A 22,216-nucleotide genomic window follows, 5' to 3' on the forward strand; every position below is an offset into this window, starting at 1 on the left:
TGTCAGGCAAATCCACAGAGGCAGAAAGCAGACTAATGGTTGTCAGGGGCTGGAGTGCAGGCGGAGGGAAGAAGGAATGAGTTTCTGCTAATGGGTTCAGGGTTTCTTTTTGGGGTCATGAAAATATTCCGCAATTAGGTCGTGGTGATGGTTGCACAACTTTGAGAATAAACTAAAACCAATGAATTGAATCCTTCTAGAATGTGAATTTTATGGTATATGAACTACATCGCATTAAACGGTCATAAAAAGTTTTTGAGAACACCAAATTATGTGGGCTGTATCTATTGATACCACATTGGAAATTAAAACTGAGAAAAAAATTAATTTAGATTCATCGAAAAACAATAAACCCATTAGGCATTGACATGTTTCATTTAGAAAGCTGCATTTTCAGAACAAAAACGCGTGAAAATAATGGCTTTGTTTTGCATTTTTAAAGATCTGTGTAATGTTTGGTTTAACAAAAGTTAGCTGGATGATACCTGATTTTTTGTTCAATCTTTTGTGATTCTGTGGTCTTGTTCCACATGACGGACATCTAGACTCTCACAAACACGTACTACAGTTGGGAATAAAAAAGTATTTTAACAGTCTTTCCAAATATTCGTGGATATTCTTTCCTCGTGTACCAGGTTCAACAGATGGTAGCTTCTTTAATATTTAGTGCTAATGTGGCATCTGAAACCATATTCATGAACTCTTCCTTTTCTATACGTTTGTGAGAGAATGGGATGGAGCATTTCATTATTATTATGAAAACAGTTCTGACCTTGTGAATTTCCTGAAAGGTGGTGGAGACACCCCTCCCAGATCCAGGGATCATGGTTTGAGAACTGCTGTTCCAGAGTAATGTCACCGATTCCTATGATGACCAGCAGGGAGCAGCGAGTTGGCTGTAGCTAACTGACCCACACAGAGACCAAGCCCATGACCCTGACTGCAGTGGTCTCTCTGTCCCATTTGGCTCATCCAAGCACCTGCTCTCTCTCCACTGTGGGCCACCTTGGGAGAGAGCCCAATGAACATCCAGACCCTAAAAGACCCACCTGCAGAGACCCCATGGCCAGGCCCAGCACTAGGATGCCACCATCACCAAAGGCCTTCTCAAATCGAAAAGTCTTGACCTTCTCCCAAATGAGGCTAATGTACGATCCAGGAAAACACAGACCAGGACAAAAATGACACACTCATCAAACACCTGTAAACCAGCGTCCCACTTCCAGCCTTCAGTACTCTGCGGTTTGTTTTGTTGCTTTTCAGAACTTGTTATCTTGTGAACAGCACAATCACACTGCCACGTGGCTGTGAAAGGCATTACTCTGTTCCAAGTGAACGTGCAGACTACACTACAGTTCATTAGCCCTGTTTATTATTGTTTAAAAGAATACTCTAGGAGCTTCAAGAAATGGAAGTGATGGGGGTCTCCCTGACCAGGAGAGAAGGTGCCTGGGTAAAGTGGGCGTCCCGCTGGCCATTTGTGATCACCACTCAGGTGCCACCACTCCTGCAGGGGGCGCCATGTCCCAGGCCATGAGGGTCCTGAGCTTTCCTGCCTGTCCAGGGGCAGCTGGACATAGCGAGGAGGGGGTGGCCCCTCTGCTCTACCAGTCACCCCCACAGAAGCAGCGGCACACCAGTGGTGACCCCAGAGGGTTGGAGCAAGCCAGGGAACTTGAGGGTGGGAACTCCATCTTCTGCAGGAACTTCTAAACCTAGAGTGTATGGAGTTGGGGGGGGGGTGTTGAGGAGAAAAAAGGGTCCTATGCTCTCAGGCTTAAACCTTCACCTCCTTTATGGTGAGGACAGGTGGGGACATCCAGGAGAAGACAGCACAGGTGGAAAGGAGATGCAGCAGTTTCACAAGCCGAAATCAATCTTTATGGAATGAACCCCTTTTTGTCCCCTTTGGGTCACTTCCTAGAGAGGCAAGATCCTTGGGGATCACGGGCAAGAGAACCCCCAAGCTAACATTAATTTTTCCTCTGACCCATTTGAATTCTATCCCTCTTCTTCTCTTTTTAAAACTTTAGCTGAAACAACTCTGCAACCACCCACAGGCATTTCTGTTCTGTTCTTTCTAAATCTCATCACTATTTTTCTTGTTAGACAAAAGAGAAACAAGAGAGGTTAAGAGACCGAGGAAAGGTTACACAGCTAACAGCGCTGGTCTAATAACCCTTCTTTCCATAGTGATGTCTCTGCATGGGGTCACCCTCCGCTGTAGGGCGGAGGGAAGGGTTCAGGGGCAGTGAGGAGGGGAAAAGACTCAAGGACAGAAAAGACCTGAGAAAGTCTGGCTTTTATGCAAACTTACTGGAAGGCCAGGAACCAGTCAGCTATCTTCTTTGGGCCTGCGTTTTCTCATAGGTGCCAAAGGGGCTGAGACAGACATGCTGGAGGGACCACCCTGAGCAATTCCGATAAGCAGGGAGGGAGGGACAGGTGGTAGTAGGGGCAGGGGGGTGAGGGACAGGAGACTGGTGGCTGCTCCAACCCAGGAGGTGGGAACTGAGCCCCACCCCAGCCTAGTCCCCCCGGAGAGGGAGCAGAAAGGCATGCCCCTGTCCCGCAGCTTCAGGGAAGGCAAGCAGACAGACGTCACTTCCTGGGGTCTCAGGCTGTGAATGCTGGCTGGCAGGGTCCTCATCGATGCTAAGATCTGCTAAGATCACGGCTGAGCATGTCCACAGGGGTGGCTCCGGGAGAGAACTCGGGCTTCCACCCAGGCTGCCATGAACATCTCATAAGGCACAGCTGTCCTCTGCCCACACAGAGCAACCTCGGGACAGATGGGGACAGACAGCAAGAGAGGAAGGGCAGCTCGAGGATCCACATTTTAGGAAACTGCCAACGGAGCCAGTTTAGGTTCTCCAAAGCTCTTCAGTCTGAGCCGCCAGCTCCCTGACTCGCCAGCCAAGCCCTGTCCTTCCTGAACCCTCTTCATCCGGGGGCCCTTCTGCCAAGCTGTGTGCTCACCACCAACCAACACACACCTTCCCAGGGCTCTGCTCTCCTCCAACGGGGGCTCCGGAAGGAGGGTTGGGGAGGGCCCCTTCCCAAGGCCCGTGCGCACTTCAGAGCTGGGTCCTTAAAGATTCCAAAGAGCAGGGCCCTGGGAGTTGAACATGGACTACACTCTTGTATGAACAAACTCCAATCAGTCCGGGTCAAAAATCAGCTGAAGAGGGAACCAAACAGGGGCTTAGAGAAGGCAAGTAAAAAGACAGGAAACGCAAACGTTCTCCAGGAGGAAAGAAGGACTGGGACAAGGGCCTAGAGAGAAGTGAGGTGGCAGGGTCTGCAGAAAGAGGGCTGCGTGGAGCTCTGGCCTCCTCTGTAAGCAAGGGGATAACAGGCAGTGGGGGCCAGGTCTGTCTCTGAAGTCCGTCCGGCTGTGAGAGCAAAGAGCCCAAAGGAGAGAGTAACCAGTGTGTGTGTGCACACTCGTATGTGCATTCCACCGAGGAAGGAGACTGGTCCTGCAGGAGGCGGGCTCAGACCTGGGAACCCGGAGTCCCCCAACTCTACTGACAACACGCTCCCATATCCTCCCCCACGGGCCCGTGAACTCTCCGGGGGCCTGTGTCCTCCTCCCCTCTCCATCCCTGGAGCCCAGCACAGGGTCAGCTATGCAGCAGGTGCCCAGTGACTCTCTGTTCAGTGGAACTGAGTTCATCAGAGAGACAGGTGTTGCAGACAACAAGCCAAGCGTGCCCAGAGCAGAGCTGGGCCAACCATGCTCTGTGACTTGCTCACTCACAAAATGATCTGTTCCTCAGGATTCACCACAGGGTAGTCAGCATCTCCCCTCCAAGAAGGCAGTGTGCCCAAAGGCTGGGACTCCGGGCCTGCGAGTGGGGCCTCCTTCCTGCAGAGCGAGGCTCACTGAGCCCTTGGAGGCTGTGCCCTCAGGGGCACATAGGCTCAGGGGACACCCTCACTCTGGGTACCAGGAATAGGGAAGTGGAAATGCCTGGTGATCATTTCCCGAGACAATTCTGTGGGGAAGGAGTTCATGAGCCTCAGACAACTTTCTGAGGCAGATCTGTGAAAACAAACTTGGGCTTCCAGAGAGATTCAATTCTCCTCTCCCTAAGGTCCAAAGCCTGTCACCCTGGGCGTTAGTCACTGCAGACAAACCCTGTCATCACAGCACGGCTGTCTCCACTGGACACAGCAGGGTATCACAAGCAAAACCAGCCCACACTCACTCATTGCCCACCCCACGTGGAGACTCCTGACATCTCAATGTAAGGCCTCCCATTTTTTTTACCCCAGGTATTTCCGTAGAGATTTCAAATAAAATTGGATTCTTGCCACACATCCTGCTTGGTGTTTTCTTATCACATTGTACTTTCCTACGTTGTTAAAATTCCTCAAAAACATGGATTTTAATCATTTGGCTTAGCATTCTGGATCTATTTTATCACTGTCCTGTTTGGGAGCCCATAGATTGTTTCCAATTTTGTTCTACTGTATTTATATTCAACAGCAAAATGGATCTCTGGGGTGTGAACCTCTGTGCCTACCTCTGATTGTTTCCTTAGGATAAATTCCCCAAAGGGAAAGCATATTTTTTCTCATATATTGTTGAGACAACTTTCACCACAGTGACGTTCACAGTCTCTCAAAGCTTTCAGGTGCTGGTCTCGGCCTACTCTCTCCAAGGTGCTTCTAGAATTATCCACTACTTTTTGAAGCAACAGCAGCACTTTTGAAGTGTCCCATTAGCCTCATGTGGATTCTGTATTTTTGATCCCAGAACTTAAAACCTATCTGGAAATCTCCAACAATTTGGTTTTATGATGTACACAGTCCCATAATCACTAAAACAAAGCCTCCTCTCCACAAACATTCAGATCTACTTGAAAGAAATCTTCTGTCCCCTTAAAGGGCTTCCTGTGCTCAGAATCCAGTAAAGTGAACACAGATGTGAACCCAGAGCCCCAAGTGACCCAGGTGGTCAGGTAATTCCCCTCCAGCCAATGTTCTCCTCCAAACAGGGGTGGGGGCTCCCCCTCCACCCCAGGTGAGGATGAGATGAGAGCATGCTCCTATAGACTCCATCGAGCAGCCCAAATCATCACTGATCCAAGAAAACACTGCGGTCAGATTCCCAGCCTTCCAAACCACTTTAACTGTTTTAACACTGCACTGGGACACGCTGCAGCCCAGGCTGTCTCTGAGGTCACAGAGGGTGGGGAGCTGCAACACCCCCCCCCCGGCCCTTTGAGAAGGATTACACACACACACACACACACACACACACACACACACACACCGGGGTCTCTGCTCTGCCTGCCAGGGCCAGGGCAGGGGTAAGAGGCAACTGCCCTGTTACCAAAGCTAATGACCTTTTCTTTGGTGTGGTTCCATCTCCCATCTTTAGACTCTGGCATTTCCCGCCTCCTTGATTTTGTTTTAGGGAGACTTCCACGGAGACAACTGGGACGATGACTCCCCTGGGTATGGTGTGCATCGACAACCTCGTGGGAAGAGAAGAACTGATACAGAGAAAAGAGTGGGAATGAAGCAGGCTGAATGGAAGGGCTCAGAGAAACTGCAGGGCTGAAGAGGGGACACTGTACAAAGGCCAACAGAGTCACCAGCAAGTACAGGGCTCTGGCTACAAAGAACCACTGAGAGAGAACGAGAAACGTGCATCCCTCTGTGTGCAGTGCAGGAGGTTTTCTCTGAGCTGCTGAAGCATGATGAAAGGAATGTGTGGTCCAGCCAAGGGCCACAGCTGGCCCACGGACTCAGGAACCATAAATCAATGTCGTACCAAGTTTGGGGGTGGTTATTATGCAGCATTATCGTGGCAACGAATAACCGATACAAATGATACCTGGTAAATAAAATCGCGACCCCCGCCTCAGTACCCTGCCAAACCCCCTCCCACAGTTGTTTGTGGAGTTGGACTTTCAAACCTGTGAGCCATGGGAAGGCCAAAAGCCCAGACACGGGAGGCAAATAGACACAAGGGGCAAACAGAAGCAGCCTACCCCCAGCACCATGCCAGAGTGAGGAGGAGGCGCTGGGGGAGGGCCCGGAGCCTCCTCGGGTGGCCTGTGCAGAGCTGGAAAGAGGCTTCATCCTGGTGCCAAATCTGAGCCAACACCCAGACGGCAGCACCCGCGAAGCCTCAGAGCCTACTTCTAGCCCCCGGGGCCCCACTGCTGTGAGCCTTCAGCCATGCCTGCCCGGGGCGGGAGGGCAGAGAGGCCGTTCCCCCTCTACCACCGGTCTGCCTAAGCTCACTGTGAGGGGCTGGGGTGGCAGGGGAGGAGGTGGCGAGGGTCTAAAGAAGGGAAAAAAAGCAGGGATGAATATTAAAAATACTTGCCCCCGAGCTGGTGCTTCCCAAGGCCTCCGAGACGCCTGTAAGAGCCCTCAGTTCTACGCCCAGGTATTAATATTCCAGGGAACCCTTAGCAACAGGCCCTGACATCTGTTCGGTTACCATGATACGGGCAACATGCTAACAGCAAGATAAGGTGAGCGGAGACACCCACGTTCCCTCCACCTGTCACGCAGCCCCGGGAGGATCAAAGAGCCAGACAGGAAGCCTCAGAGTCCTGTCTGAAACCAGAGGGAACCTCTCTGTGGTGTCTTGGGCTAATTACGCATGAGGCAGGGCTCCAGGGTTCCGGAGAAGAGGCGCCCTGAGGAAGCCACTGCCTGACAAACGTCCCTAGAACCCACCCCTGTCAGCAGGCGTCCTCACAGATCTGCTTCCTCAGGTGACTCTTCCTCCCCACCCTGTTCTATTCTCCACCTCTCCTGTTAGGCCTCCAGTTGGCCTTTGGACCTCCTGAGGCCTCACGCCCTTCGCTTGCAGCCAGAGAGCTTCATCCTTAAAGCTCAGGTCAGGACGTGGGATTCCCTTGTTCATAAACCTCCAAGGGCTCCCCACTGCCAAAGGAAAAAACAAACAAACAAACAAAACCCAGTGCCACACTCAAGGTCATCCATGATCTGGCCCGAACAACCCTTCCCAGTTCACCTGCCACCACATCCCTCCAAGAAACTCACGCTCTAGCTGCTGGGAGCCTGGGAGCATTCTAGCCACACGGGTCTGCCTCTCAGGAAACATGGCTCCTGCACACCGTCTACCTGAGGTGGCCTGGCCCCGCCTGTTTGGGAATTCCCTTACTCCTCCCCACCCAGCTCCTCTTTGGAATCCAGCCCCCTTGCCTCCGCACAGCATTTCATTCCCCTTCGTATGGGGGGTGGGGGGTGCTCCACCTCTGTTACCCGTATGAAGACCGCAGCTCCCAGGATGCACCTCGGCGGCCCCAGCACGGTGCACGGAACATGGCGGGTGTCGGTCCACCTTTATGGACCTAATACTAACCTTCGAGCATTGACCGCAGCCTGTGGACGAACGCCCACTCTCCCCAGCCTCAACTGGAGGCCCCGCAGTGTGACCCTCACAATTCCCTAACCACGCACAGGCCCATCCCCTGCACAGGCCTCGCGGGTCCTGCCTCTGGCCCACCCTGCAAAGTGGTCTCCACTGACTAGAACCATAGGAAATCTAGAAAGGACCCCAGCTCCTGAGGAATGGTCAACAACGGCACATCCAAGCACAAAGGCACTGCGGTATCACAAATCACAAATGACCTGGACAAGGGTTTAACGGCAGGATTCGGTACAAGAAGTAGGCACAGTGATGGCACGATGGACCCATCGCGTGCCCTCACGGGAAATGCAGAGTCCACTCATTACAGTACAGTTTGGCACTGGGGGTGAATTTCTTTCCGTAATCATTTTCCAAGGCTACGTAAGGCACCCTACCTGTCCTCGTGGCTCCAGCTCACTGTCCTCCTTTCACATGGGGCTCTCTTAGACTCCACAGCCCCTGCTCGGATTCCCGCAGCCTTTCTTGTCCATTGTCTTCCAGGCCAGCCCACCCTGGACACCCCGTGACCTGTTCCATGGCACAGCCCCACTGAGTCACAGAGCTAAGAGTCTGCTGTGGCTCTCCGAAAGGCAAGCAGCAGCCACTTTTGGCTCCGTTGCCCTCATTCAATCAACAAAATAGCACTGAGTGTGGACCGTGTGTCTGACTTTGCTGCAGGGTGAGCTGGGGTGGTTCTCTGTGCCCCCAGAAGGCTTCCCAAGGGAGGAGGCCTCCCTTACCATGGCAGGGTCTTCTCCCCAGGGAAGTAAATCCTCACCCATGATGCCCACTCGGCTGGGCCCAAACCCCTGCCTCTTTGTCTAACTGAATCTGTTTTCTCGTTCCCAGGCTGAAATGCTGTGGAAAGCCTCCAATCAAAATGAGATGCAAAGCATCCCACTTCTTCCCCCCTCACTTCGAGCGCCAGCCCTCCAATTTTAACAGCTACATGCTCTGCCTACATGTCCCCAGAGGCACAGCTCGCTTTTGTTACTTCTGAAAGGCCTAAAACAGGGCAGGGCCAAGTCCCAGCTCCAGGCAGTAACAGTTGGTGGAGCCCCACCCTGGGGTCGAGACCCCCAGGGCCAGACTCTACCTGCACACATACAGGAGAGACGGTGGTCTCACCAGCAGTGGTCCATTCCCCATCAGACCATGTGGCATCAGTCTCCTAGGGCTGCTGGATCCATTCACCACAAACCAGGGGGCTTACACAATTCTAGAGCTCAGAAGTCCAAACTGAGATGCTGACAGGGCCAAGTTCTTTCTGAAAGACCTAGAAAGGAATCTGTCCCATGCCCCCCTCTTGGCTTCTGGGGTTCGCGCGGCAATCCTCGGTGCTCCTTGGCTTGATACTGTATCATTCGAATCTCCATCTTCATCTTCACGTGGCATTCTTCCTGTGCATGTTCACATGGTTGTCTCCCTGTGCCTCTCACTGTCCTGGACTAAGACCAAGGGGACTCCAGGATGACCTCACTGGAACCAAGGACAACCACAGTGCCCCTAATTCTCAATAAGTCCACATCCTGAAGTGCTGGGGGGGGGTAGGAATTCAACATAGCCCTCTGGGGGACACGATTCAACCTAAAACACAGGGTGACCACAGAAACCGGAGCCCTACACTGGGGGTGCGGACAGCGGCTATGAGGACCCTTTGGTGTGTATGCACAGATGCACGAGTTGGTCTAAAATGCCCCCCTGGAGTTCCTAGGTGCAGGAAACGGGGAGAGGAGCCTAAATCTAGGAGAGTTGTCATGGTCGATGCAAAAAGAGGATTCAAGGAAACAATTTCCGGGACACCTGGAAGGCTCAGTCGGTTAGGGGTCTGCCTTCGGCTCAGGGCATGACCCGAGGGTCCTAGGATCGAGTCCGGCATCAGGCTCCTTGCTCAGTGGGGAGCCTGTGTCTCCCTCTGCCTGCCGCTCTTCCTGCTTGTGCGTTTGCTTGCTCTCTCTCTCTCTCTCTTTTTCTCTGACAAATGAATAATCTGTGAATAATAAACACAACAATCTCCTTTGGTCATTGCTTCTCTTGGGAGTTCTTAACAGGGGAGTCGTGACTCGGATGGGAATAAATTATACCTTTACTTTTATTAACCCGCAACTGAAATTATCTATTTTCTTCCACTATGAATGTAGGCAACACATCATAGTCATATTATCAGTATACCTGTGGCTTGGCTGCTAATAGACCAACAGATATTTACATATCACAGAATTGCAGATATCCCCAAATATCATTTATGTTCATCACTACTTCAATAGTTATTAGACCTACTGTAAGGTGATTTACTTAATGATTCAAAGGACAGAACTTACTGTATCAAAAGCTCATTTTTAAAAAATAGTCAGATAACTCTAAGTCAATATAATTGGTTGCTCTGTAATCCTGTTTGTGCATTTAAAATCATTATCCTGAGAAAGGTACCACAGGATTCACCAGGCTATCAAAAAAAGGGTCGGTGGCACAAAAAAAAAAAAGAACAGGAGATGGAATTAGAGCTCAGTTAAGGTAACCAGAAGAAAACAAGCTTGCAGGGTGATAGGTGTCTGTGGCCCCTGGGACTCTGCTTGGAAAATCCCCAGTCCTCTCGGGGCTGCCAAGCACCCTGCTTAGGGTGCACACGGGAAGGGGTGTTAGTGCTGTTTGTCTTTTAGTGCAGAAAGACAAGCCTGCTTTTGTGTATGCAATGTGTGTGGGTCTGAAAAGTCGTAGCCCAACAATTTTTGCAAAGGAAATCTGAGTTTAGTTCACACCTGGGAGTCACTGTTAGAGGAGCCCAGCAGAAACTTCTCCACGAAGCAGAGAAACCTCTGGAAGGAAAGAAGGTGCACGCTAGCTTACTGGCTTGGTACAGTCTCAATCTTCAGGTATGCAAACAGGGGCAGTCCCCCAAGTCTGGGGGGCAGCTTCAACACCGTCACTGCCCCCAGCGGCCTCCACATGGCCCCGCCAGGACACCAGCTCTTGGTGGGTTCTTCTCAGGCTCTGCCAGGTACTTCTCCATTCTTCTTCCACCCAATTTGAACAGAGCCTGGGCAGAGACCCTGGCCCTGGATATTTGCTTAAAGTTAGTAGCCAAGGCAAGCCCCAGCCGACCTAACCTGCTATCTGCCAGTCAGCTGTCCCCTCTTGGTCATGGAAACACAAACAGACGTTTCTCTGTTCCGACTCCAAGGTTAAGTACTGCGTTGCCAGGTGCCAGCTGTCAACTTCTCTGCACCCATTCCCCTGGTAGAGGCGAAGACCCCAAACAAATGGGGGTGCCCATCCTGAATGTCCATGGTGAGGACTGCCAAGGACTCAGGCACGAGAGAAGGGAGCACGCCCAGCATGTGGCATGGCACAGAGGAGACAGCAGGAGAAAGGCCAGCCTGGCCCTGAGCTATCCCGTGGGAGAAAGAAAGCCGCTGGCTTTATGGGGCACCACCTACCTGCCGGTCCTTGCCCCAGGCTGATCTACTGAAGTTCATCACAATCCCAAGGGGACGGCTTGACCATTATCTCCTTCCAGAGAAGGAGTTGAGACCTGACACTTGAGAGGTGCAGCCTCAAGGCCACCCAGCTGGCCGCTGGCACTTTTGGTCTCCTTCTCTGTCCCCCAAGGAGCCCTGGCTATGGCATGTAGCATCTAATGAAAGCCAAAGACTGGAGTAGTTGGCCACCATCTCCCGTGCCCCCAGCACCAGGGAGTGTGCAGGGGTTCACAGAAACTGAGACGCACAGAAACTGGCCAAATAGTTCTAGGAAGGCTTGGGGTTATCTGGGTCACAACCGCACATGCAGGCTGCTCTGGCCCACCCCAGAGCCCCTCAGAGCAGGAGGCATGAAGCCACAGGTCTCTGACGGCCCCTGCTCCCCATCACTCCCACTGCCTGACCCAGGTGCTCACCCAGACCTCGGGCACCCTGTGATCCTAAGTGGTTTGCCTGACTCCAGTATCCCCCGCCCAGACGTAGCCTACCCTGCCATCAGATGGGCCTGACAAAGGCCCGGCTCTCCTCAGACACTTCCAAATCAAGCCCAGCATCCTCACCTAGAAGTTCATGGCCATCCACAGGCTCTACCCCACCTTGCCAAATTTGTCTCCAGACACACAGAAACACTTGGCCTTCTTCCTCATGTCTCAACCCACACCACCTCCAAGCAGTCCTCTTGCTGCCCCCCACTCCATAACCACTGTCCCAGCCTGAAGCAACTGACATTTTCATACACACTTTTTTTACCCCCTCCTAGCCCCTGACAATTCCTGATGGCTCATGAATGTGTCCGACCTTTCCTATTGGACCAAATGTTACGTGGGAGCAGGACAAGCCTCATGCCTGGACAATGCTCCAAACATGCACTGGAACAGGACTGAGAGTCCAGGAATAAGCCCATACATCTATGACCGGGTGATTCTGATGCCCTTGACAAGAGTGTCAAGATCATTCAATGGTGAAACGAGACTCCTTCCAACAAATGCTGCTGTCACAAATGGGTAGCCATATGCAAAAGTATAAAGTTGGACCCTGACCTCACACCACTTAAAAATTCTAACTAAATGGGGGCGCCTGGGCAGCTCAGTCAGTAAGCATCTGTCTTCAACTTGGATCATAGTCCCAGGGTCCTGGGATCAAGCCTCACATCAGACTCCCTGCTCAGTGGGGAAGCTGCTTCTCCTTCTTCCTCTGCCACTCCCCCTGCTTGTGCGCTCTCTCTCTGTCACATAAATAAATAAAATCTTTTAAAAAATTAACTAAATGGATCAAAGAACTAAAACTACAAGACTCTTAGAAGAAAATATAGGGGTAAATCTTTACAACCTCAAATTTAGTAGCGGTTTCTTAGCTACGACACCAAAAGCATGAGCAACAAAAGAAAAAAAAAAAACAGATAATTTGGTCTTCATTGACATTAAAAACTTCAGTGCACCAAAGGATGCTCTCGAGAAGGTAAAAAGATGACCCACAGAATGGGAGAAAATATTTGCAAATCATCTATCTGATAAGGGTCTAGTATTCAGAATAAGTAAAGAACCCTTCCAGCTCAACAGTAAAAGGCAACTCAATTTAAAAATGTGCGAAGGACTGACATGGACATTTCTCCAAGGCCGATGTACACGTGCCCCAAAGCACATGAAAAGATGTTGGACACCATCAGTCATCAGGGAAATGCAAACCAAAACCACAACGAAACGGTGTTTCGCACCTACCAGGATGGCGAACATTTTTTTAAATGGAAAACAGTGAGTGTTGGTGAGGATGTGGGGAATCGGAGCCCCCTTACACTGCTGGTGGGAATGTCAAGCGTTGTAGCCACTGTGGAAAAGAGTTTGCCAGGTCCTCAAAAGTCAAACACAGAGGGGTGCCTGGCTGCTTCTGTCGGCAGACAGAATGGCTTTTGATCTCGGGGTTGTGAGTTTGAGACTCACATTGGGTGTAGAGATTACTTAAAAATAAAATCTTAAAACAAACAAACAAACAAAAAAGTTAAACGTAGAATTACCACACGACTCAACAATCCCACTGTTAGACGTGTTCCCCAAAGAACTGAAAACAGGTGTTCTATCAAAACCTTGTAGGGACGCCTGGGTGGCTCAGTTGGTTGGGCGGCTGCCTTTGGCTCGGGTCATGATCCCGGCGTCCTGGGATCAAGTCCCGCATCGGGCTCCTTGCTTGGTGGGGAGCCTGCTTCTCCCTCTGCCTCTGCCTGCCACTCTGTCTGCCTGTGCTCGCTCGCCCTCTCTCTCTAACAAATAAATAAATTTAAAAAAAAAAATACCTTGTACACAGATTTTCGTAGCAGCACCGTCTGCAACAGCCAAAAGGCTGTGGAAACAACTCAATGTCCATCAACTAATGAGCAGAGAAACAAAATATGGCAAAACTGTACAGTGGAATATTATTTGGCCATAAAAAGGAACAAAGTTCCTATTCATGCTACAACACAGATGAACCTTGAAAACGTGACAGCCACAAAAGGCTGCCTCGCCTACGACTACCTTCATGTGAAATGTCCGAAACAGGCAAATCTATAGAGACGGGAAGTAGACTGGTGGTTGCCCAGGGCATATGGGGAAGAGGGCAACTAAGAGTGGAAGGATACAGGGTTTACCTTCAAAGTGATGAAAATGTTCAAAAACTGGCTTTCAGATGGTTGCCCAATCTGTGAATATACTAAAACCCACAGAAGCGTACACTTTCTTTTCTTTCTCTTTTTTTTTTTTTTGAATTGTACATTTTAAATGGGTGACCTGTATGGTATATGAGTTCTATCTCAGTAAAGCTGTTTAAAAAAAAATCACAGGGCACAGTGAAGAATGAACTGGGGTCTGAACAAGACAGCCAGGTACACAGTCTCCAGCGGGCAAAGAAGTGGCTGTTTATATTTCACCATCAACCCCTGATGGTCTGGGGCCAGTTTAACTGTAAATTAACCTCAAAAAAAAACAAATCACACAACAGATGGTACATCTGTGGAAACACTGCAGGAGAGGGGCAGGGGCAAGAGAGACAGAAAGCAAATACAGTCAAATGCTAAGAATTACTGAATCTCAAGGGAGGGACGACAGGTCTCCTTTGTACTATTTGCATCGAGCTCTTCTGCGATGGTTGTAAACCTTTATAATAAAAACTTTCATGGTGAGCTCTCAGTGGCTAAAGCTGGAATGATTTGGACAACAAAATAAATAATACTAGCATCGGATTCTATGACCCATAAGATAAATATCTATGAGTCCTTATATAAATAATTGAGAAAATAACTAAAGAGGACAGTTCCTTTTTGCAGAAGAGCTCCAACTAATAAATGTAGAAGGAATTAAGGAAACCGAAGAATCACCATAAAACATCTCAGTAATAACCGTTACAGGGAAGATCTGGGGATGGATCCCAAAATTAGGAGGCAGAAGTTTGAGAACAAACAAGGTCTATTTGCATAGTCTCAAAGTATCTCCCCCAGAATATTTGTTAATTATGAAGGAAAAAATAGTAACTTTACAGGAGAGAAACCAGCAGACACTACCGGAACCAAGTGATCCACCAGTGATAAGACACTTAGACATCACGTATCTCCTGATACAGTTCACTGAGAAAGACATATCCCTCTGGGAGATTCTTAGCAGAAATTCACAGCCCCAAATGAATCACAAGAAAATACCAGACAAACTCAAACGGAGGGACACTCTATAAAGTAACTGGCTAGAGCTCTTCAAAAATGTGACTGTCGTGAGAGAGAAGGGAAAAATGAATGAGGAGTGGTCATATTGTTACATAAGCAGGTCAAGCGGGGTGAAGGGGACACAGGAACTCTGTGAACCATTTTTGCAAATTCTATATGAGTTTAAATTATTTCAAAATAAAAAGCTTTTAAACTGTTCATCACTAAAAAACAACTTGAAGGGGCGCCTTGTCTGTGTCAGGCAATTTTTAGGACTTTCATTGTTTGAAACTATTACACTTGTATTATTTCTATACTTCAAGATAACATGGATTAAAAACTAGATGACATTTTGTTTATTTTTAAAGATTTTTAATTTATTTACTTGAAAGAGAGAGAGAAAGAAAAGCAAGCGGAGGGCAGGGGAGGCAGGACAGAGGGAGAAGCAGACCCCCAGGTGAGTAGGGAGCCTGATGGGGGGCTCGACCTTGGGACTTCGGGATCTGGCCTGAACCACCCAGGCACCCCCAGATGGCATTTTTAAATGATGTTCCAATCTATTTAGTAACTAGTTTGAACTAGTTTTGCTTTAACAGTGAGTAGGGTCATCCATCGCCCTGAACTCCTCCAACAACCTGGTTAATGAAGACCATCTTTGTCTCATTACCCCGGTCTATGCTATTAATGTATTCTCCTCATGGAAAATTCATAGTGCACTCACTGACCCACCAGCCAGAGATGACGCTGACCTGAGTTCCAGAAAAGGGAACCAGAAGAGAAGTAAAATATTAATAATAGAATCTAAACGGCAGGTTTGTCAGATTTCACGGTAAAAGTCTTTCAACTCAGCTTTACATTTAAAAATTTTCAGAATAAATTGTTGTTAAAAAAAAAAAAAAGGAAAGGAAAAATTACGAAGGAGTATTTTGGACACTCAACCCGTAAGCCCAGATTCACAGCCTCAGTGGGAGAAAGCAGAGGAGCGCAGGGGGCCCCATTTGCTGAAAACAATACCCGAGTGCCCTCCTCCTCCCTACAGGTGTCTGCAGGTGACAGGGCTGCCTGGAGGAAGGAGAAGGAGTGAGACTTCCCTGCCACGGCAGAGGCCTGGGGCCTGTGGAGACAGTCTCCAAGTAAATACATTCAGCTCTTTGGGTCCAAACCATGGCAGAAAATGGGCAGCAGCCCACTGTTTTTATTAGCTCCAAATGAATTCGGCAACGGATGCCCAGGCTGACCACGCAGGCCCAACCTGGTCCCGTACCCCTAGGTAGTCCCGTTGAAGGGCACACAAATTTGCCTTTTCTGCCGAGAAATAAAGGGCACTGGTTATAAGTCTGTTCTTTGGATCAGGTGTCAGGTTTGCATTCTGCCCTGTGAATTATGAGCTCGGTGACCTTGGACAGCTCCTTTATTTCTCCAGGCCTTAGCAGCCTCATCTGTAAAACGAGGAGTTGTCTCCTGGGGCTGTTGAGAAATTAGATCAGTGCTTCTGAATCAGGGTGATTTTGTCTCCCAGGGGACATCTGGAGCGTTCTGGAGACAAGGCAGGGGGAGGGGGTGCCACTGGCTATAGTCCCTTGGGCAGAAGCCAGGATACCACTAAGTATCCTACAAGGCACAGTCCAGCCCCCCACAACATGAAATCACCCAGCTGAAAAGGTCGAAGCACAAGTTAGAGAAGCTCTGATTTATTTAGATGCTGCTGATAAGCCATCCAGGACAGGTCCTATGACACTACGCGCTCTCTGTGAGGGCCGCCATCACGACCATCGCTGGACCACCACCTCGGCCACCAGCACCCTCACTGTCAGTGCCAGGGCCCATTATTAGCAGCCTTGAGATCCCAGGATCCCGCAGAGTGCAGGGAGGGGGCATCAAGAAATGCCACTGTACCAAACAGAACTAACAGGTCCTTCCTTGGGGTGGAGGACCTCCGTCTTTGGACCTGCCCCTTCAAGCGGCTGAGCTCACCTGAACGACCTGAAGCAGTCTGGGGCAGGGAGTGTGGGAGGTGGGTACGGGGAGTACAAGTGGGGCACTCCGGGGAAGGGGTCTGAACAGATGACGATGATACCTGCTGACATCCTCATTTAACACTGACCAAGGGCGCACCTGGGTGGCGCGGTTGGTTCAGCGTCCGACTCTTGAATTCAGCTCAGGTTATGATCTCAGGGTCCCACAGCTGAGTCCCTGTGTCAGGCTCCCCACTCAGGAGGGAGTCTGCTGTAGGGTTCTTTCTCTCCCTCTGCCCCTTCCCTTACTGGCTCACTCTCACTTTCTTTTGAAAATAAATAAATAAATAAATCTTTTCCAAAAATCCACAAAAACCTTAACTCAATTCTCTCAGAGACCGAAGGAGGTCACTTCATAACAGAATAATATATCCACCCTCCCCACCATGACTGCAACTACGGAGCGGTGTTTCCTTGGCAGGAAGGAGCAACATTTCACAGAATTTGCCCTTTGCCTGTGGCCAGTCTTGCCACGTATCTGACCTCTGCACGAAGAACCTCAGAAGGTAGATGGTTCCCGGGCCTTCCACTCTGTTTTGTGGGAAAGGTCCAGAGGGTGTCATTTCCGGGCAGGGCAGAGGCCTGGGGAACAGCAAGTCCCCCTCCAGCAGGAGGGAAAAGGCCACACTGCCTCTCCAAGAGACCTGTCGGGGCCCACTGGTGAGGCCGTACGAGAAGCCAACTCCAACGCCCATGTCTAGTGGAGCCAGGAGCTAGCCAGCCTGCAGCCGCTGCCGGGACGCCACCGTCCACCCGGTCACTTTCCCACCCCTCCTGACTTCTCACTGCCAGCTGCAGGAACTCACTCAGATGAAACGGACCTGAGGTTCATCCCCAGAGAAGTCAGAAGGAGGAGGACCTGGGGTATCTATGCTTGTAGCTGGGCTTGGAGAAAGAGCAGCTCAGGGGACAGGGCCCGTAGCAGGTGTGGTCAAGAGCAGGCGAGTGCAACAAGTCTGGGGCTTGGAACGAGGGAAGTGAGAGGAGGCCAGGGAAGGGCTGAGGCTGAGAAGTAGGTGCCTGCTGGGGCATGACATGCATTCCATATGCACACACACCCTGCCTGCTCTGGGGTCTCAAAGACTAGGACACAAAGGGAACACAAAACATCATACAGGAGAAGTGAAAGGCACACTTGTTGATTACCTGTTAGAAGAACCACCACTTACTGAATATTTACTTATTTGTCAGGCTTGGTGCCAAGTGCTTTGGCAAATCATGGCAGGGTTTTTTTTTTTTTTTTAAGATTTTATTTATCTATTTATTTGAGAGACAGTGAGCGAGAGGGTACAGCGGGGGGGAGGACAAGAAGACTCCACGCTGAGCACAGACTCCAATGCAGGGCTTGATCCCACAACCCTGAGTTCATGACCTGTGCCAAAATCAAGAGTCAGATGCACAACCAACTGAGCCTCCCAGGCACCTCTCACAGCAGGTTTTAACATGCCCATTTTACAGGTGAGCAAACTGAGGCTCACAAAGACAAATGATTTACCCAATGTCACACGGTCAATAAGTGGCAAAGCCCGGGATTCGAACTTTAAGCCCAAGCTCTTAATTTCAAGGGTATCCCAACAGCTCAACACTAAACAGAACTACATGTGTTTTGAAGTCAATCACCCCCACATAAAGACACACAATCTTTTTGCTTTAGCCTTTCAGATAAGTCAGAGACGATGAATAAGATTCCAAATGGGGGAACAATATTTTTTTCAAAAATAAGAAAACAACCCAGTTAAAAAATGGGCACAAGATCTGAACAGACACCTCATCAAAGAAGATACACAAATGGCAAATATTAGCATACGAAAACATGGTCAATATCAAGTCCTTAAGGAATCACAGATTAAGATAACAATTAGATACCACTACACACCTATTAGAATGGCCAAAATCCAGAACATTGACAATACCAAATGCTGACAAGGATGCAGAGCAACAGAAACACGCTCTCCTTTTTTTTTTTTTTAAGATTTTATTTATTTTTTGAGAGAAAGCACACGCACAAGCCGAGGAAAGAGCAGAGGGAGAGGGAGAAGCAGATTCCGTCCTGAGTGCAGAGCCCGATGCGGGGCTCAATCTTGCAACCTTGTGATCACAACCTGAGCTGAAATCAAGAGTCGGGTGCTTAACTGACTGAGCCACCTGGCGTCCCAGGAACTCTCACTCACTGCAAAACTGTCCAGTTACTTTGGAAGGCTGTACTTTACAAAACTAAATATACTCTTTAGTTGTAATCGTGACCCTACAATTCCACTCCTTGGTATTTACCAAAGAAATGCAAATTTACATCCACACACAAAAGGGCACACTAATGTTTATGCCCGTTTTATTCATTATTGCCAAAACTTGGAGCAACTGACATGTCCTTTGATAGGTGAACGGGTAAATACACTGTGGTACATCCATAGAATAGAATAAAATTCAGTAATAAAAATGAGCTTAGCCCATGAAAAGACATGGGGGAAACTTAAAGCATACTGCTAAGTGAAAGCAGCCAGTCTGGAAAGGCTACGTGCTGTATGACTGCAACTCTGTGACATTCTAGAAAAGGCAAAACTATGGAGTCAGTAAAAAGATCAGTGGTCTTGGGGGAGAAAGGAAATGAACTTACAGAACACAGGATTTTTAGGGCAGTGAAACTATTATAGGACACTGTAACGGTGGATGTACTCATGTCTGTCATTATACAACTGTCAAAACCCAAGGTACAACACCAGGAGCAACCCCTAAATGTAAGCTACAAGCTTATAATTAATAATTATACATTAAGGGACGCCTGGGTGGCTCAGTTGGTTAAGCGACTGCCTTCAGCTCAGGTCATGCTCCCAGAGTCCCGGGATCAAGTCCCGCATCAGGCTCCCAGCTCCATAGGGAGTCTGCTTCTCCCTCTGACCTTCTCCCCTCTCATGCTCTCTCTCACTCCTCTCTCTCAAATAAATAAATAAAATCTTTAAAACAAAACAAAAAATAATAATTACGTATCAATACCAGCTCATCAATTTTAACAACTGTACTACCGCATCAATGCAAGAGGTTAGTAAGAGGGGGAAACTGGGGGCAGGAAGGGGATATGTGTGAACCCTCCCTATGTTTCACTCAATTTTTTCCTGTGAACTTAAAACCATTAAAATCAAATGCTAATAGAAAATTTTTTTTACTTTTTTTCTACAGAGGGAAAAAAAATACGACACCCCGGTCTTCATCTGTGGGAAATCTGCTACTAGGATTAAAATTAAATTGGTAGACCACGTCAGACCCTTCAAAATGTTTTTGTGTCAGTTAAGGATCTGCTATCAACCCCGATCACAAACAAGGAAAGAAAGCACGTACTGTTCGTGCCTTTATTCCACGAATGTCTTCTGCGTCCCCACCACATGGGGACACAGCTCTGTCGCAGAAGGCTGCCAGGCTGCCAGACTCGAGCTCCCAACTCTTTTTCTTCCCCGCCTGTATTATAATTTGAACGTGTGCATTTCTTTGTTTGTTAATCTCTGTAAGATCCTGGGGTGGGGGTGGCTCCGTTTTGTTCGCTGCAAATACCCAGCCAGTGCGTGCGTCCCTGAGCAGGAGGAATCCCGAGTGAACCAGACAAGGACTCCGGGGCCGCACGAAGAATGGCAGAGCCAAGAGCAGGGCCGGCTGGGGTCCTCTGTGGCAACCCCGGAGGGCCTCGGACAGAAGAGTCTGGTGGAGAGCCAGAAAGGAAAAAGCAGGGACTTGGCAGGCACGAGGCCAGCATTCCAGGAAGACAATCTTCCTGGTAGGACTGCCAGAAAGGAAGAGGCCTCTGTGAATTTCAGAGCTGGAAAGTCATTCAGGAGATTGTTACTTAAGATCACAGGCTTTAAGGACACACGGCTCCTGGGTACCAAGTCAGAGCAGGTGAGATCCCAGGACCTCCTAGGAGCCCAGGAAAAGGGCAAAGTGCACCTTGATTCTTGGGCCTTCACCTAAGTGAGGTTAATGGTAGAGGAGAGTGAATGTAGACCCCCAAGCCCCCCAAACCCCTGTAATCCCCTGCCATCCAAGGTCAGAGAGTGTGGCCAGAAACAGCCAGCTCAAAGATGAACTACCTCTGATGTCAAATCCCCATGCTAGGCCACATATATTCATTATTTTAAAATTAAAATAATTTTTTAAATTAAAATTAATTTAAAATTAAAACAATAACCTTTGCTGTATCATAACTCCCAGAATCCCCACTATAGAGCTGCTGGATTTCACAGATGTGCCCAGGACGCTGCGGGGGGCTGTACCCCACGCAGACAGTGACTGGCTTCTCCCAAGTTACAGACCCTGTCCAAAGTTTCACCAGCAAGTATACGGAAGCAGGCTCTGCAGCGAACAGCCTGTGTCATTTGGGACCAGCTCAGTTTCCCCACACTCTTTTCCCTCCTTCGCACAAAGAAGGTAGTCATCCTTTCTCAACAGGTTTTGTCCCAGATGAACTCCGATTAACACAAAGTTCCAAACACAGTGCCTGGAACATAGTAGGTCCTCAAGGGGGAAAAGAAAAAACCCTTGCTTTTTAAACCAAGCTGGTCTCTGAACACCTGGTGAGCTTCTCTGCACTAGAAGGAAGAAATGGGAGAGTTAAATAAGACAACTGGCCCAGATGACCGCAGGCTGATCGCAACCCTTGCCCAGGCCAGGCTGCCTGGGCCAAGCTGGAGGCCAGGAAAATGCTCGCTTCCTTCTCCTGCAGGAACTCAGTGCTCTGGCCTGGAGAGGAGCTTCCTTCAGCTGTCCCCACCCATTTCCTCCAGAACATTCCATGCTCAGCCAGGACACACCAAGAAGAGGCCACTGGGACCAACTGGGAGGGGTGGCCTGAACCCCCCTTCCAGGCCTCTCTGTGCACCGACCTGCACTTTCGCCTGGCTCCCACTGCCTCCCCACACAGAGACCAAGCCTTCGTTTGTCCACCCTAGACCTGCCTCTCTCTGGCTTCTCCAGGCTGCCGGCCAGAAACAGCAGGAGACAGGCTGGGGAGCTGGGCTGCTTGCCCTCAGCCATGGCCCTAGTTTGGCCTCTTATACTCTCTTTACTTAGGTCCCTGACTGGTCAGCCTACCTCTAGTTCTGGTACTACTACAGGTGAGTCTCTTCAAGGGCAGTCATGAACCACTCCCCTCCTCAAGCACCTTCAATGTCTCCCACTGCTCCCTGAATGAAGTTCAGAGACTGCACCTGGATTGACAGCTCTCTCCAGCATAACCCAAACCCACCCTCCAGTCCCCACAGGGCCCATAACAAAATGAATTCTACCAAGATCTGCACACACATTTCTGGACCTGTGAGTACAGATTTGCCCTAGCTGGATCTTATTCCTCCACCACCCTCCCCCCACGCCTCCTGACTCTTCCGAAAGCCCTTTCCCTTCCTGGTCTCTGAAGCCCTCTAGCACGCTGTCCCCAAACCTCAGGCATCTAGTGCCACTTGCTATCCCCATGCAGCCCCTGCGCTAGTCTTTACTTAATATTTTCCTTAACATCCACTCATTCTTTCATTTCCACTTCTTGTCAAAGGAAACTTTGTATCTCCACCTTAACTAGGAAACCATCTCAGGGTGCCTAGTCTGACTCTTGATTTTGGCTCAGGTCATGATCTCAGCGTCATGAGATCAACCCCTGCGCTGAGCATGGAGT

General features: G+C 49.5%; 1 protein-coding gene across 3 annotated transcripts in view; it reads right to left on the reverse strand.

Annotated features, from left to right (window-relative positions):
- RPH3AL (rabphilin 3A like (without C2 domains)) overlaps positions 1-22,216 on the reverse strand; it is a 136,206-nt gene that overhangs the window by 86,730 nt on the left and 27,260 nt on the right. The window lies entirely within an intron of this gene.

This window comes from Martes martes (genome assembly GCF_963455335.1).
Source record: "Martes martes genome assembly, chromosome: 16".
Taxonomy (NCBI): domain Eukaryota; kingdom Metazoa; phylum Chordata; class Mammalia; order Carnivora; family Mustelidae; genus Martes; species Martes martes.